Consider the following 17,900-nt stretch of genomic DNA (forward strand, 5'->3'; position numbering starts at 1 on the left):
CATATCTCACTAATTTCAATTTTAAATATTTTTAAAATCAAACTCAATCATGACATGTCACTTTCAAAAAAATCATGACATGTCAAAAGATTCTAATACCCTTTTATAAGGTCCAAACAAAAGAATTAAGGTGGACTTTTTTACTAGATTTCCCTTTTTGGTTTGGTTTGGAAAACACATCAAAAGGAGAGGATTATGACACAAATAGAAATAAAGGAGAGGATAAGATAGAGACACGGCCACACTGCTTAATACATTGTCTTCAGCTGCAAATCCATAAGTAAAGAGAAGAAGAAACTGTTGTGGTCTTTCAATAATACAGCAGCCTAATTATTTCTACAAAAGATTTGCAAAATTTTGGGCCCTCTAACATATATGGAGCTTTCTTCCTCTCCAACTCCACTTCGTCTTCACCGTGGCATGATCCCCACACGGGATTCTGTGCATTGTTCTGTCAAACTGCTACCCACCATGCTAAAAGCAAAACCTTCTTCTCGTTTCTTCTTAGGAGGATTTTCCAAACACCTTAATTCAACTGCAGGTGAAGCAGGGCTTTACGATCAAAGAAGAAGAAGCTGCTGTTATCTTCTTCCAAAGAGAACCATTTCCATCAGGGTGCGTTTGATTTATTCTTAAAAAAAAAACTGAAACAAACGCATTCTTAATTTATTGGGAATTATCATATGTTACGAAACGAAAGTGTCAAGAGTCTGTTGTATTATTAACCGTCTAGAAAGAAAAGAAACATACATTAAAAAAATGCATCTAATAGTATGTGTAAACTTTTTAATTTTAATTTTAAAACATATTATTTATTTTTCTACTTTATTCTTTATCTCTGCTCATTTATTTTTCTCTAACCCTTTCTCGACTCAGATATGTGGCCGCTGCAACGCTCCTGGTGCGCGGCGGCAATCTCCTTCGTTTATTTTCTTTCAACATCCTTATCAATGTAGTGCTCTAATTAATTAGTTTCTTCTGGCAGGCCTGCGCTCAAGTCGCGATCGGAGCTGCTGGATCCGGGTCTATTCGTCCATTTGGTAACCGAGTTTTAGATTTTGCAGATGCATATTGGAGATTCTTAAGACCTTATACTATACGTGGTACCGTTATTTGTTTAGTGTAAGTATATGTATACATATATAACTTCACAACTTGCGCTCTAACAATGTATTTCTTGCTAGTTGACTAAAGTCTAGTTTGTTATTGCAGTGCTTATGGGGCAAGAGCTTTGGTTGAGCACTCAAATTTGATGAAGTGGTCTTTTTGGTTCAAAGCAGTCTCCACTCTTTTTGCCCTGCTTTGTGCGAATATTTATATAGTTGGCATCAATCAAATCTATGACATTAGTGTTGACAAGTATAAACTTACAACTCTCTTATTTCTTTCCTTAATTCCCTTTTGCACATTTCTCACTAATTGAGTTATTTTTAACCACATCGTTCAAAAAAAAAGTTGTTTTTAACCACACTACAGTTATTTAACAGTAGCAAAATAATTTGTGCGAATTATGCAGACATTTAACACATTTAATAGACACTCAAATTGAAAATTAAAATATAAAAAAAATTGATATGATATATAGTGGTTGTCTAAAGTTTGCGTTGAATCACACTAATGCTTGGTGGATCGATGATATTTAAAATAAATAAACTAGAAATTTCATATTATCACTTATCTTAATTAAATATCATTGGTCCACTAAACGTTATCGTGGTTCAACTCAAATTTGTATAAGGTCATTTGGACACTCATATAATAGAGAAAAAAAAATTTTAAATAGATAAGATGTCTGTTGGATGTTGGATGTGTTTGTATCTCATAATATCATTTCTTTTCTTTGAATTTGGAATTATATTCATTCACGTTGTTATCTAAGTTAAATTCTAATTCTAGGTAAAAAGTTGCATGCATCGACAATGTAAAGTTTTTCTACACGGTTAACTAATTAGATTTTATGAATATGGGAGATTGATTTTCTTTTAATTATATTAACTGACATGATAAAAAATCTTTGAAATCCAATTGTTAACAGTGCAGTGGAAAAAAATATTACATCAAAATTAGACTCTAATTTCCATCAGTCTTCTAAATTAGTTTTACATATATATTCACTGATTTTCAGGATAAACAAACCTCATTTACCAATAGCTTCAGGAGAAATTTCTGTTCGTTTAGCATGGCTCTTGGTTATATATTTCACAGCAGCTGGCTTGTTGGTCGTAGGATTCACCTCCGGGCCCTTACTTTTTTCTCTTTACGCATTACGCATTTGCTTGATTTTCTGGGTTGTAGGGGTTTTGGGTCTTTGGATGGGTTTTGGTGGGTGTTTGTTGGTTTTTTTAGAGGTTTTTGGGATGGTTTTTGCTGTGATGGTTGGTTTTTGTCAGCCTCTTTTGGTTGGCCAGGTTACTGCACCCATGTTGTTGAGAGGGGTTGTTTCTCAACATTATCTGTTATTTATACTATTTCTCTTTTCGAAAAAAAAGATGAAACGCTTTCCAGTTGCAGCATTACTTATTATTGCCACGGTATGATATAAATTTATATATAAAGTTAAATTAGTCTCTAATTTCTTTTAATTTTTCGGCGAAAAAGTGACGTTTTGGTGTCGGTCATCTTTAAAATTATTGTTTTTTTTATTACCGTCATTAAACATTATTTTTTAGGAAAAAAAAAACTAAAATCAAACTCACTTATTCTATATATATGTGTATATTGTTGATGATTAGTTGATCAATAAGACTGATAGATATAAGAGGTTTATTGATGCAGACACGGGGTGTTCTACTTAACTTTGGTGTATACTATGCCATTAGAGCTACCATTGGGCTTGCGTTTGAGTGGAGGTGGGTTTGAGCTTATTATTTTTTTTGTTAGTGCATTTAAACGTGGAGGTATTTCATATTTTAAAGTTAATTTTGTCATAATTTTTCTATAACAAGTTTTATAATTGCAATTTATTCTTTCATACGGTAAATAATGAATTTTTAAACACTCCTATTTTAGAAGGTACAGAAATAATGCGCTTTTATTAAATTAATTTTGACAACCGGATTCCACTCAATTGCGTCTAGCCCACATTCATATATTTCAACTAGTTATAAAAGAGTGTTGGAAAGAAAATATTAAAGAGAGTATTGTGACAACCTTCATTCTTTGTTATCAGAGAGTCAAATAACTACTCACAGAGTTTCAGAAAAGTGGTTATGTACGTAGTTAGTAGAATTAAATTTGTTCTCTATTTATATTAACTTTCGAAAATTTATATCAATTTGTCATATTAATGCTTATGAGTGGTAAGAGAGAGAAAATTGATATCAATTTGTCAGTGGTAAGAGAGAGAAAATTCAAATAATAAAGGTATTCTTGGCAAAAAAAAAGACTTAAATATGTTTTAGATCTTTAACTTTATAAGAAGAATCCCCCTGAAAAACAATATTCAAAATGTTACCAATGAAATTTTTTAATCAAATTAAGTTAATTTGCTTCCGTATCATCAATTTTGATCAATTAAAAGTCCAATGATGAGTCTAGTCACCTAAAAAGTGACTTGCTTGACTTTTAACCACCGGTTTTAATCCCTCTAAAATATTTTAATCAATTTCAAGTATTTTAAAGAAAGAAGGGGAAAGAGAAAGAAGGTGAAGAGAACATACATACACACTAAATTGATTAAAGTATTTTAGAGGAATCAAAACTGATCTTAAATTAAAAGTTCATATGATTACTCTTGGTGAGCTAAGGAAAATATATAGATTTACAGGGTGAAGATCAGGGTTTAAACCCCCTGGCAAAGAAAAAAAAATTTCAGTGTTCACCACTGAACTGTTTACTTATCAAAATTGATGATATGTAAGTAAAATGACTTAATTTAATTTTAACAATTTTCTAGGTCTTGTCTGCTGTGGAGCCTGCTCTCCAGCCTCGTCGGCGTGGCCGTCCCAAAAAGTTTCCCCCTTCCTGCGTGAGTGCTGCTCAGCCTCTGGCTTGCGTGGAGGTGCAGGATGATGTTGAGGGCTTTTCTCCCTTGGCAGCGTCGGCATCTCTTCCGGCGTGCGGTGGCCCTTACTTTACTCGGTCGAAAAAGTCGTGGCTTCTCGGCAAAGTCTTGGGGCTTGATTTTGAGGGAACCGACCTAGAGGCTATCCGAGGGTTGGAAAAGGTGTACGAGGATCACTCCAATGCTTGATTTGTGTAGTTTTCCGGGCTATATTTTGGGTTTTCTTTGGGTGTGTTGTTGGTTTTTCCATTGCTGTACGGTTTGGTTTTTAACCCGGTTTTGTTCCTTTTTTCGGCCTAGTTGGGTTCTCTTTTGATCGTTGAGATAACTCGTTTTTTTGGGTTATCTTCTCTCCCTGAGGGTGTTGTCCTTAGGGGTTTTTTGTGGTCATTAATAGATATTCCTTCATCTTTCAAAAAAAAAAACAATTTTCTCATGATAATGCAGTTACAAAGTCGGGGCCTAAAATATATTTAAGCCAAAAATAGTTAATGCACTTCAAACTCCTAATTGATTATTATTTATTATGAAAAGGACGAAGTACCTTCAAATTTTGTTCTTAGAAGAAGTGACATTTTTCTATTAATTAACGTATATTTGTTCTTGAATAACACTCTCTGCAGCCCTCCTATGGTTTTCATCACAACCTTTGTGACGTTGCTTGCGGTGGTAATGGCTTTAGTAAAAGATCTTCCAGATGTTGGTAATTAATTAAGTTTTGGGATCAAGTTATTATATATGGGCTTGCATTAAGCTAGCTGCAGTTTAATATTGATTTGCATTGCATTGCATGTAATAAATATTCTCTACAGGTATCAGATATCGACCCTTGCTGTAAAATTAGGAGTTCGTAACGTTGCTTTCCTTGGTTCTGGAGTTTTGCTGATGAACTATGGTGTTTCCATATTAGCAGCAATTTACATGCCACAGGTGATTATAATTAAACTTGTGTCCATCACCCAAATGAAATTCTTGACATTATCTAACATGAAAACAGAACCTTATGTAAGTTCTGACAATGTTCACAGGCTTTCAGGGGTTGGTTTATGATACCTGCTCATGTAGTTTTAGCATTAAGCTTGATTTACCAGGTTTGTTAACTGTTAATTAAGGCTATCATTCTAGTTTAAAATAATTTCCATATATACATGTTTTATCTTTTCTTCATTTGATCCTTCATGTTGCTATAGTTTCCCCACTCTAGCCAGTAGCCAGTCACCACACTACTCTGAATAAAATCCACTTTGTTAATTATTCTCTCTAATTACATATTTGTATTGGAATATCAAGTGTGAAGTAACAAGTCTCGTATTAAATGAAAAAGAAAATATTAACAGTTTATAAGTGAGATAGTTCATACACTAAGTACCTTAAAGTTTTTGGTAAAATATATTGTGTCTAATCATACTTATAACTTTTACATCGTTATCACCAAAATCGAACATAAGAGATTTTAGATATCTACTGTTCGACTTAACATAACTATGTGGAATTCGAAGGGAAGAAGTTGAAAAATCTCACATAATCTTAAGTCCATAAGCCTAAACCTCACAATCTCTAAATAAAGTTAGGCTTAAAAGCACTTTTGGTCCCCCACGAATGCCTTTTGTGCAAAATGAGTCCCTAAACTTTAAAAATAGCATTCTTGATCCCAAACGTTATACTCCGTTAACAGTTTTGGTCCCTTTTCCTTATTCCGTTAGAAAACTAACGGTTTCTGGATTTTCCAGAAAATTCATCAACTTCTCCATCTTCTACATACATCATTCAATCATCTTTTATCATATTCTTAAAAAAAATCCAAAATGAATCTCGCAGCATCCTTTCTTCTTCTTCGTGAGCCTTATCCCACTCTCTATGAGTCTCGCTTTCTCTCTGCTATCTCTCACAAATCTCGCTTTCTCTCTTCTTCCTTGAGCCTTGTCCCTCTCTCTGTATGAACCTCACTTCCTTTCTTCTTCACAACCCTGGCTCAGTGGCTTACCCATTCACCCACATGCGCCGAATGAGTAGATCTAGTGGTCCTCTACAACGCAAAGGTCGAATCTTTTCAAGATTTGGTGGTGAGGGAACCCAAATCAAGTGAAAACACAGATCGAGAGAAAACCCAAATCGAGAGAGGACACATATTGAGAGAAAACTAGATCGAGGTGGGTGGGTTCTCTGTTTTTCTCTTCTTCTCTATTATACTCTTCGAGGTGAGGATGGAGAAAATCGGTTCTGGGTTTACTGTTTTGGTTATGGTATGCAGTAATGAAGAGGGAGGTAGGGAGGAGAGGAGAGATTGACGATTTTGAGATTTTCATTTTGCTCTATGGGTTGATGAAGGTTGAAGAAGGAGGCTGGATTTTTTCTTCCTTTGCACCAGCAAAGTTCAAGATTGATTCAAGAATTTGGTGGGCTTGGTGGGGTTTCAAGAACAATTCAAGGGTTGAGAATAATTCATGGGTCAGAATTTTGGTGGTGGAGTTCACGAGCAATGGAACCCACCAATGTTTGATTGGGAGAAATTAGTTTTGGTTATGGTGACTTATGGTTTTTGGGTTTTGTCTGCTTCTTCAAGCCTGAATTTTTTTTTTCTGGTTTCCTCACATCTACAAACATTCTGGGTTTTAATTAATGGAGAGGATAAAGTGTGGGTATTTTGAGTTTTAATTTCTGAGTTCTATTTGTAATTCAGGTTTTTGAACTTAGGGTTTTTAGGATTGAAGATGATAGAGGTTGAAGGTGAAGATCATATATGAACATGATGATAAACATGTTTCTGGATTTTTTTTTAGGCTTAATTGCACTTTTGCTCCCTCATCTTTTATCATTGTGCGAAGTTCATCCCTCATGTTTAAAATGAGCGAATTTTCTCCCTCATATTTCAAATTGTGAAAATCAGCTCCTTCCGTTAGTGAGCCGTTTAAAACTTAACGGAGCAGCTGACATGGCTTACTATTTGCACCCCTTGTTTCCAATTTACACCTACACCTGTTTTAAACGGATAAACCGTTAAAAAAAAAAATGAAATTGAGGCTTAAATCTTCATCTTCAACCTCATCCCTATCATCAAACAAAACCCAGAAACTAAAGGGTTAATTTTTTTTGAAAAAGAAAATTATAGAACTCATTCTCTTAAGGTAATCGTACTGTATCTGGTAAATGATGAGTGATGACCTGCAAAATGGGATTTAAAGTCAAAGATTGAGATGAAACATAAGCATATGTTAATTACACATTAAACAAATAAAATTAGAAAACAAGAATTGTAAAAAAAATCTCAAATCTCTTTCTTCTTCATCTTAATTCCGGATTACCAATCATTCATGGCCATCATCCATAAAATCATCAAACCTCTATCTTCCATCTTCTTCAACCAAACCCAGACCTCCTTCCAACATCTTCATGAAAATCAAAACCTAATCTCCAGAAAATCAAACTTATTCCCAAAAAATCAGACCCATTCAAATGTTTTAAACCCAGAAAAAACATTCAAAACCTAGAAAAAAAATCCAAATATTCAGCAAGAAGTGGGCCAAAGGATTAACCCAGGTCGAGATTAACCCAAACCCTAGAAAAAATCTGAATCCTAATCGAATACAGGGGTTACTCTGAGGAAAAAACGAGTGTGTCAAAGGGATTAACTCAAACCTCACCATCCCCTCCCTTTTCGAGTCGCTGCACACGCCAAACCCACCATCGTTGCTCTAAGAATCACCGTTGCAGTACCCAAACCCCATCATCTTCTCCTTTTGATCAACCTCGACCCACCTACCAGATCTGCAGCGAGAAGATGCGAAGAAAGCTCTAACCTGCAACATCTATCTCTCTCTCTCTCCCAATCTGCAAATCCTTCAGTCAGATAGCGGAGGAGCTGCAACCACGGTGCCTCTCTCTCTTGTTATTCGTGGGATTGCGAAAACATTTGTGGTACTGAATCGTCTGCGAGGTCATGGTGTGCATTCAACCATGCTCAGTGTATGCACAAGAAGAACCATTGAACGTTTCTGCTTCTGCTTTGTCGTTTATTTCATTTATTTTTTCCTTTATTTTTATTTCTGATTGAGGGGTGTGGTTAGTAAAAGGAGGTGGTGAAAATAGCAACCGCCGTTAGTAATTGGATGGAAAACTAACCGCAGCACAATTTGAAACATGAGGGAGGAAATTCGCTCATTTTAATCATGGGGGAGGGACTTCGCACAATGGCAAAAGATGAGGGAGCAAATGTGCAATTAAGCCTTTTTTTTTATTATTTTAATGGATTTTTTCCACAAAACCGTTAGTTTTTTGACGGTAAATGGAAAAGGGACCAAAACTATTGACGGAGTATAACATTGGGGACCAAAAATACTATATTTAAAGTTTAGGGACTCATTTTGCACAAAAGACATTCGTGGGGGACCAAAAGTGCTATTAAGCCATAAAGTTATAAAAGCTACTAAACTCATTCTGGTAGGTGACACAAATAATGCAGGAGGTTGAAAGGCCATACAAGCTACTATTTAAACCAAACTCGCTCTAATAGGATTATATTAAACCTTAAGTCAGGAGGTTGACCCTCCTGGGACGTAAGAGGAAACGCCTTTCCCAATGCCCTTTGAAGAGCGCTCCCACATGGCCTGAATATTAATAGCTCGCCCTTGAGCCCGCCTGGTGCATTTTGCTCACCGTTCTCTTATGTCATCTCAAGGGCAATCGTTGTTTACAAGCGGGACCGGGCGAGGCCCTACAGCTGAGGAGGTACCCTCCCATTCCATTTCCACCTAGCGTGATCTAGATTCAAGTTCTTGAAGATATCATTGTCACCATTAAATGTAGTATTTTCACACTATAAAACTTTTTTGTGAGACATGGTAAGCTGATTAGATTGCAATGATTATGTACGTTGAGATCATAGAGCAAATTATTTCCCCTATAGTGTTAAATTTTTCGTCTATCTCAAAAACTATGTATGCTTAATAGCTTCTTTGGGAACTAATTTGCTAAGCTTGTGCAATTGTAAAATGACCACGGTAATTTGTTTTATCATATTTCAGGTAAAGATATTAGAACAAGCAAATTATAACAAGGTAACATATTATATATCCTGCATGAAAATAATTGTAGCATCTTATTTACTGTTTTTTTTAATATATATCCTGCATGAAAATAATTGTAGCATCTTATTTACTGTTATCAAAACTCATAAGATGAACTTGGGCCTTGATATTTGTAACATTAATGACTACACGGAAAATTGGTTATATTATTTTACGCATTACAACTTATTTGATGGTTAAATATTCATATTGTGGCACTAAAAGAAGAGGTTCTCAATGCAAATGCTGTGCAAATTAGTTTTATTTTATTTTACTAGTGCGATAACCCGTGCGTTGCACGGAATTTTATGTTGAAATTTTGTAATAAATTAATATATTTTTATATATATCTAATTTTTAAATTATAAATAAGTTAATCGTGTATAAATCAACAGTGTAATAATATATGAAAAGAAAAATGAAGTAAATAAATGAAATTTTGTTGTATGCATCAAACGTTTCCAAAAAGTTCTTTAAACACTACATTTACAGTACTGGTATGTTGTTTGCCCGACTCATCCAGTATACAAAGTTTAAGACCCTTTCTTGAACGTACTCTATAGAGAGCTACATATAACTGACCATGAGTGAAGACGGGCCTCGGTAGGATGAGCCCAACCTGAGATAGTGTTTGTCCTTGGCTTTTTTCATGTCATCGCAAAGCATACTGCAATTGAAAATTGTCTTCTTCTAAATTTAATTGGAAATTTGGAATCAGAAGGTACCAAGTTCATTCTTGAAATGTCCACTATGTCATTAGCATTTGTTCTCGTGATAACAGTTGCACCAATAACACACCAAGTTCATACACAATTAATCTGGTTCCATTGCATAAACATGATGCTTGGTCTATATTTCTCAAGAGTATGATTGGAATACCCACTTCAAATAATAGTTTGTGGTTAGGGATGCCTGAATTTTTAGTTTCATTCAAAAATTCTGTGGTAAACCATTCACCTCGGATTTCAGAATCCTCATCAGATCGCAAGGCAGAGTCGAAGCTCAGATATTCACGTTCTGGAGCAGCTATCATACCAAGCATGTAAGTGTTTATCATTTCAACAACCTCTAGTGTAGGGGCCAATATTGCTCTATCTTGAAAGAATTGCGGGTCTTTCATTTTGTGCGGAACGTCAGAATATGTATATTTAATCAATTCCATTAATGGGTCAGGACTAATCGGGATGAGCAGATGCGGCGGGATTTGAACATCATACTCTCCTGCTTCGAAATCAGGATGGCCGTCATTTCCAATTTTAAGAATTCAATTTGCAAACTCCTTGATTTCTTTTCTCATCAGTCGTCTCAGCTGCGGTTAGCCACATGTTCTTAGACAATTTCATAACTTTACAATGCTTCCACCATGATAGAGTTTACAGTAGCTTTCACAACCTCATGTTTGATTCCTCTAGTTATTACAGGTAGTATTTGTCTAAAATCACCTCCAAGTATTACTACTTTTCCTCCAAAAGGTTTATGTACGCTGTCTTCATTTTTCAACCCCATTAAATCTCAGAGTGTAACCTCGAGAGCTTCGAAACAAAACTTTTTCAACATTGAGCTTCATCCCGTAGAATAAGGATTGTTTAAAGCAGAAGCTTTGCTCGTAGACTTCCCTACTTTATATTACATGTTGAGATCTTTGTAGCATCTAATGGAATGCAAAATTTAGAATGAATTGTTCTACTTCCAGGCAAGAATAATGATGATATGCCACTAGAAGCAACATAAGCACAATTAGTCCTCTAAATCTAAGTGACGCGGATAAAGTGTTTCTATGGATCTATCCCTCTCTTGCCTCTGCATCGTTTACATGTGATACTATGGATCTATTATCAAAATATTCAATTGTAAAAAAGGAGTTTTTTTTAATAATGTAAATAAAATTAAGAGAAAAAAAGTATAAACAAATATTTAGAAGAATGTAATTTTGACCACATATGATCTAACGTAGCGGAGGACTTACAATTCAAAAAAACTCACGAATTGCAAGGAATTTCCGCGTTCCTAATTCATGCTCATACTTTTCGAATAGCATCATACACAACATAAACTACCCAAGTTTTCTTTTTGCGTTTAACTCTCTTTTATATGGTTTTGTAATCCTATGTCGAGTATCTCAACACTTCCATATTACAATAAATCTTTTGCAGAAAAAAAAATACTAAAATTATGAAAAATATACTAACATTGCAATGGTATTATTAAGAAATTATTTTCTCTATTATCTGGTTCACATAATGTATCTAGATAATATCTATGTCACTATTCTTTTATAGAAGAGAACACAATAATTTTTTCTTTTTTAAAAAGAAATAGATCACCTCCACCTTATTATTTCAGTTATGCAAAAAAATATTTCTTTTGTATATTTTATTGGCAGAGACTATTTGGACCATCCCTCTTTACTATCCACACCATCCCCTTTTTTTATAATTCCAAAAATACCCCCCACATAAAAAACAAACAAAGCAGTAAAAAAAAATACTCTCACAATCTCACATTCTTCTTCCTTCTTCCTTCTTCCTCTTCCACTCTCACCTTCCCCCATCCATATTTCATCTTCTAAATCAATATATCACACACCTTGAAGCTTCAAATCAGTGTAGAAGATAAGTGAGTGAGATCAAGAGAAGATTAGAAGCTCAAAATAGGTGAGATTTTGGGATTTTTACGGGTTTTTCGCGTAAATCTGGGTTGAATATGTGGGTTCTGGTTCGTTCCGCCACTTAAAATGCGGACGTTTAATTGCTACCGCTATTTTAGTAGCGGTAACTTCCGCTATCTTAGTAGCGGTAACTACCGCTATCTTAGTAGCGGTAACTACCGCAATTAAAATAGCTGTAACGTCCGCTATCAAGGTAGCTGTAACTTCCGCTATTAAGATAGCAGTTACAGCTATCTTGATAGCGGAAGTTACAGCTATCTTGATAGCGGAAGTTACCGCTATCTTGACTGCGGTAGTTACCGCTATCTTGATTGCGGAAGGTTTTGAATTTAACAGACGTCAATTTCCCTTATGTTTTGTCTAATGCTCACGTTTGTTGTGTCCGCTATCTTGATAGCGGAAGTTACAGCTATCTTGATAGCGGAAGTTACCGCTATCTTGACTGCGGTAGTTACCGCTATCTTGATTGCGGAAGGTTTTGAATTTAACTGACGTCGATTTCCCTTATGTTGGGATTAGGGTTTTTTTTTTAATTGGAGCAGTTATTTTTTAAAATATTTGGGGGTATAAATGTATTTTTGCACTTAAGGGGATGGTGTGGATAGTAAAGAGGGATGGTCCAAATAGTCTCTGCCTATTTTATTAGTATAACATATTTTATTAGTATAACATATATTAAAGATTAAAACATCAAAGAAAATAAAAAAGTTAATATATGGATTGATACACGGCTAAAAACTAATTCAAGGACTTTAGTAAAAAGCAGTTAAGATTATAATATTAGCTAAAATTACATTAAAATCACTCGTCTTTTACATCCAATAACCGCAAGCCAGAAGCTCCTTCAAGGCCAAGGAATCTGGCTCATATCCCCAATGGATTGTGCTATGGTGTTTGACGGTGGATCTTCCTACGTCATCCCGACAGCCCGACTTGTATTTCAAATCGTAAATTGAAAGTGGTTCAACTTTATCCATGGCCAATAGGGCAAGGTCTTCCTATCTGCTTATGAAAACATGATAGATGTGAGGGACCTTCCTCAGTTTATTCCCTACAAAGCAAACTTGATCCTCACAATGTGGAAAAAATACATTGTCAAGACATCGTTCATTAACACATAACACATGTCGCAAAAAATGTCTCACTACCCCAAAATTTCCAACTTAGTGGCATTCATCTTATTTATCTTTACATGTCTTTCATGCTTCTTAGTGCTACAGAGTGCATGCCCATTAATCTACAAATTAATGCATAGGTAAAAGATTGATAATGCTAATAAAAACCAACAAACAACAACCACAAAGTGTACCAATAAGATTGGAAAATCAAGCATGACTCAATAGATTTCATTGAGAGGCGCAAAAGTTAGGGATACTTAACAATCTTTGAGGTAAAGGTAGCAACTATTTGCTCTCGACATTGCTGCTTAAACAGTTAGAATAAGCACACAAATTTAAACAGTTAGAATAAGCACAAAATTTAGATGAAAATGAGTAATTGAACAACTATAAAGACAAAATAAATTTATAACTGAAAAGCCTTGAAGAGATGTGACTGATCAAGTAGTCCATAGAAGAGATGGGAAACAACATAAATTTATCAACATCTGATGTAGCAAACAATGACCAGGTTAAAAAATTGAACAAACCTAAAATTGATATTTGTAACATTAATGACTACACGGAAAATTGGTTATATTATTTTACGCATTACAACTTATTTGATGGTTAAATATTCATATTGTGGCACTAAAAGAAGAGGTTCTCAATGCAAATGCTGTGCAAATTAGTTTTATTTTATTTTATGTGAGGATGACGTGATCATGTGGATTGGTTTTGAAAGAACTTTCTGCACTCGTTCTAATAGTTGTAGTTATTGTTGGATGTGTATAGAAACCATTATGTCAAAAGGTACTTGATTACAATTTTTGGTGTGAAAATATTTTGACTTTGTTTGTATATTGGATTTTAAGGACGGGAAGAAAAATGAGAGGCTCTGGAAAAACTCCCCCTTTGTTTGAGAGTTTTACAAAGTGGGACGTTTTTATGAAATTTTAAACTTTCAAACAAGTGGAGGACTTACCTCCTCTTTTCTACCCTTTCTCTCATAGTCTTCTTTATCTTCCTCAAAAACTTTAAAACAAAGTGTTAGTGTCCATTTTATTTTGAAATATCTGGAAGTACTCCACATCAACCATAAAATAATAAGAAAAAATCTAAACTTCTCTTGTTAATAATTTTGTATTAATCTTTTTAACCAAACAGCATCTTTGCTGGTTGTAGTGGTGAATTTTCATCTCTTACCTTTTATCTTTACTTTTTTCACTAGGGAAGTGATGAGGTCAACCAATTTAAAAGTGGCTCATCATTAATCCCCTTTTAATAATCATTGATTCTGAATAGTCAATTAAATTTTTTTTTATCAACAACTATTAATAATGCATTACTAGTGGACGATTATAACTCCCATTTTTGACAATTGCTTAAGCTGGTTTTAAAATATCCTATTATATATATTATTGCAGGAAGCATCTCAACAATTCTATCATTTCTTATGGAATCTACTCTATGCTGAGTATGCAATATTTCCTTTCATCTAGTTAAGTGTGCTTCTTGGCAAAGGTGAGTAGATGTGTATATAGAGAGATCTCTTAGATGTGTATATAGATTATTTACAAGTTTAAGTACTTATGAGATTTTAGTTTCTGCTCCCACGTTTTTCCAGGTGCAATGCAGAATTCATATGGACCTAAAATAAAGTTGAAGTACGAGGAGGCCCACATGAGCTCTTTACTTGTTATGTGCTTTGTTATGTTATGATGCACTCAGTTTTTTATCTCTAATTTGTTGCCGCAATACACTACTTGTCTTATTTTTCTTTCACTTGTTCAAATATCCTATGAATTAAGCCATATACTTGTGGATTTAGCCATTGTCACATGTTATGCTTCTGGTGTTGATTGTGCAAAACCAATGTACTACTCCCTCTGTTCCTATATGATTGTTACTGTTTTGATCTTCTTTTTTCTAATTATTTACCACTTTTACAATTTCAAGAGAGCATTAATTATATTTTACCAATTGTATCTTTCATTTATTGGTGATAGGAAAATTAAAAACTTAGAATTAATAAGAGAGATAAATGATATAATAGGAAGTTAGATAGTAATTTTAATAAGACAAGAACATTAATTGTTATTTCTAAATACTTCTGCAACAATCTTAAAATGTCAGTTATATAGGAATTGAGGGAGTATATTCTTAAAAATTTGATTGAGAATTGTTCTTTTAAGTGATCTTTTGCAAATAAGATCTATTTTTAGTTTTTCAATTATCAAAATTATTTAAATGATACATATTTTGTTTATAATTTTTCTTGAAAGGATATTTTGATTTTTTTTTAATATTTTGGAGATTTAAAATTTTAAAACCATTAAAAAATTTAGGTTTTTAAAAAGAAGATAAGTACTTCATTTTAAAATGATTGAAGATTGAATGCATGTTAAATAAAGAATACAAATTTACTCAATACATTTTAAAACTTTTTTTCTTCAGTACATTAGAATGATAAACTACAGTTCTGCAAGCCTCTGGACCTCCCATCCCCAACTTATATGTCCACCAGCTCTTATCACTTGCGCTATCCTTCGATGACATTTTTAAATATTTACATAGTACACATAAAGCTTTGAAACAATAAATTTGGGGCATCATTGTTTCAGTTTTCTACACATTTGATGGCTTGCAGTTGGAGACAAGCTCTGATTCTCTATATGCTTCTGATTCTTCAGCATCAGAAACAAGTTTCTTCTTCTTCACAATGTACTTCTGGCCTATACATGAAAAAGTCACCTTCAATGACTTGAAGGCGTGGGTTTGCATGAATCTCATGACGCAATCTCTGAAGTCGTATTGTCATTGATTTGATTTGAGAAGGGGTGATGAGGGTGGACTCATCCTTAGTGGAACTTCTCCGGTCAAGATAAGATCATGGATATGTTCGTGCAACAGCTTTGGGGATGTGTTCAGAGGAAAAAATGGTAGGAGAAAGGTGATGGGTGGGAGGAGGAAGAAAAAGTGGAAGAGGGAAAATGGAGTACTAAAATTGATGAATGAGAATTTCAAATTACTAAAATTATAGTGAAAATTAGACGTGGACACCTATATCTAACTAGAATTGTCGGGTAAAAATTATTACAAAACTATTTCTTAGGCAGGGAAAAAAAGTAAGTTTAGGATGAGAAAAAAAAAACAACGAAAAATCACTCAACAATATCATATCATGACCACACGCGCAAATAACTATATTCTAAAAACGAGCGTCTACCCAACCCTAACCCTAACCCTAATACCAATTAAGTCATTTTCCTCCATAACATCAAAGGTCAAATAAAACATTTAATCAAATATTCGACAGGCATTTTCAGGTAAAATGTTGAAACAAGATCCAAAGTCCAAACCAACCCCTAAATATATATTTTTCATCTCCCATAATTGTATTGAAATTTAAAATTTCACAAATACCAATTAAAACAGAATTTCGTAAATGAAATGAATTAATTAGATGCAATATAATTTCATTAGAGCAACTCCAACGCTGGTTTCTTAACCCAGCTGGAGTTGCTAAGAAAAGTTTCTTAGTTTTTTAACCCATTGGAGCTTGCTCAGTTGGCAGTTTCAGTTTCTTAACTACAGTGCATGGTTGCTTCTGCAAGCAACTATGCTTTTTCAGTTTCTTAATTAAAATAATCTATTTTCTCTCACTTCCCCAACAGCTTTCAGAGGCAAACATAACAGAAAGGATAAAATTGAACAATGTAAATTCAACAGAGACATAATCAGAGGACGAAAATTGCAATTTTATTGAATGAATTGAAACTTTACATGAAGAAATTGAAACTTAAAACACAAAAATTGATATTTACATAAATAAATAAAAAAAAATCTTCTCTGGTGAGTTCTGGAAGCTCTGATCTGAGAGTAATGGCCCTTGCATGTGTGAAAAGGAAGGATTTTTGCAAGCTTCAAGGCTTTGAAGCTTGCAAACAGGGGTTGTGGGGGTCAGATTGAGGCTGTATGGTGGCGGTGGTGGTTGTTTGGTGGCCGATGGTGACTGCATGTGGTTGTTTGGTGGCGGCGGTTGATGTTTGGTGATCGGTTGGGGCTTTGGAGGCGTGGACCAGAGAGATCGAGGGAGAAGAAGTGAGGGAGAGAGGAAGGAGAAGAGGAGGCGTCGAGAGGAAGGAGAAAAGGAGAAGTGAGGCAGAGAGGAAGGATCTGCAGGGTTTAGGGTGAGAGGAAGGGGAAAAGGAGACGCTGCAGGTCAGGGAAAGAGGAAGGGGGAAAGAGGAAGGGGGAAAGAGGAAGGGGAAAAGAAGAAGGTGAGTGAGAGCTTGAGGAAGAAGGTGAGTGAGAGAGGTTGAAGAAGAATCTGAGCATGAGAGAAGAGAGGAAGAAGAGAGGAGCGGCTAGGGTTGAGGGTTGGAATGGAAAGTGAGTGAGGAAAAATAGATTATATAGTGGGATGACCGGCGGCTGAGCCGGTCATCCCACCGGCTGGAGCCGGTTTTCTGCCCGTTTGGGCTTTTTTTTTTGAATTTTTTTAAATTGACCGTTTTTCTGACCGTTTTTTCAATTCTCAGCTTCTTTACCGACCGTTTTTTCAATTCTCAGCTTCTTTACTTGGTTGAGCATATTTGGCAACTTCCCGAAAACGAGAATAATGAAAATTAACCTTCAAGTGTTATTATGTATTTCATTTCAAATGTATTGTTGCTTATTTTTCATTGTCATGTATTTTCTTTCGTCTTTATTTCTATCATTCAATAAAATTGTTTTTGCTATAAAAAACATAATGTACTTTTTTATTTTTGTTTAAAGTTAACATGCCAATATTTAAATTTAATTGTTTTAAATATTAAGTAAAATTAAATTTAAATTAAATTCGTATTAATTTTAATTAAATTATTTTTAAGTTGAAGTATTGATTTAGTATTAAATGTTAAATCTAAATTGAGTGAAAATAAATATTATTAATTTATGTTGTATGGTGGGACACGGGTGGGACCCTTCAAATAGTAATTTAAGAAACCATGGGTTGGAGCAAAATCTGCTTCAGTTTCTTAGGAGTTTTTTAAGTCTGATGTGGCAGTACGGGCCCACAGGAA

The 17,900-nt window shown here is 34.5% G+C and overlaps 1 pseudogene; it reads left to right on the top strand.

Annotated features, from left to right (window-relative positions):
- Positions 1-375: 375 nt before the first annotated feature.
- On the top strand, positions 376-10,112 carry LOC130719320 (homogentisate solanesyltransferase, chloroplastic-like; annotated as a pseudogene).
- Positions 10,113-17,900: the final 7,788 nt, after the last annotated feature.

This window comes from Lotus japonicus, chromosome 5 (assembly GCF_012489685.1).
Source record: "Lotus japonicus ecotype B-129 chromosome 5, LjGifu_v1.2".
Lineage (NCBI taxonomy): Eukaryota > Viridiplantae > Streptophyta > Magnoliopsida > Fabales > Fabaceae > Lotus > Lotus japonicus.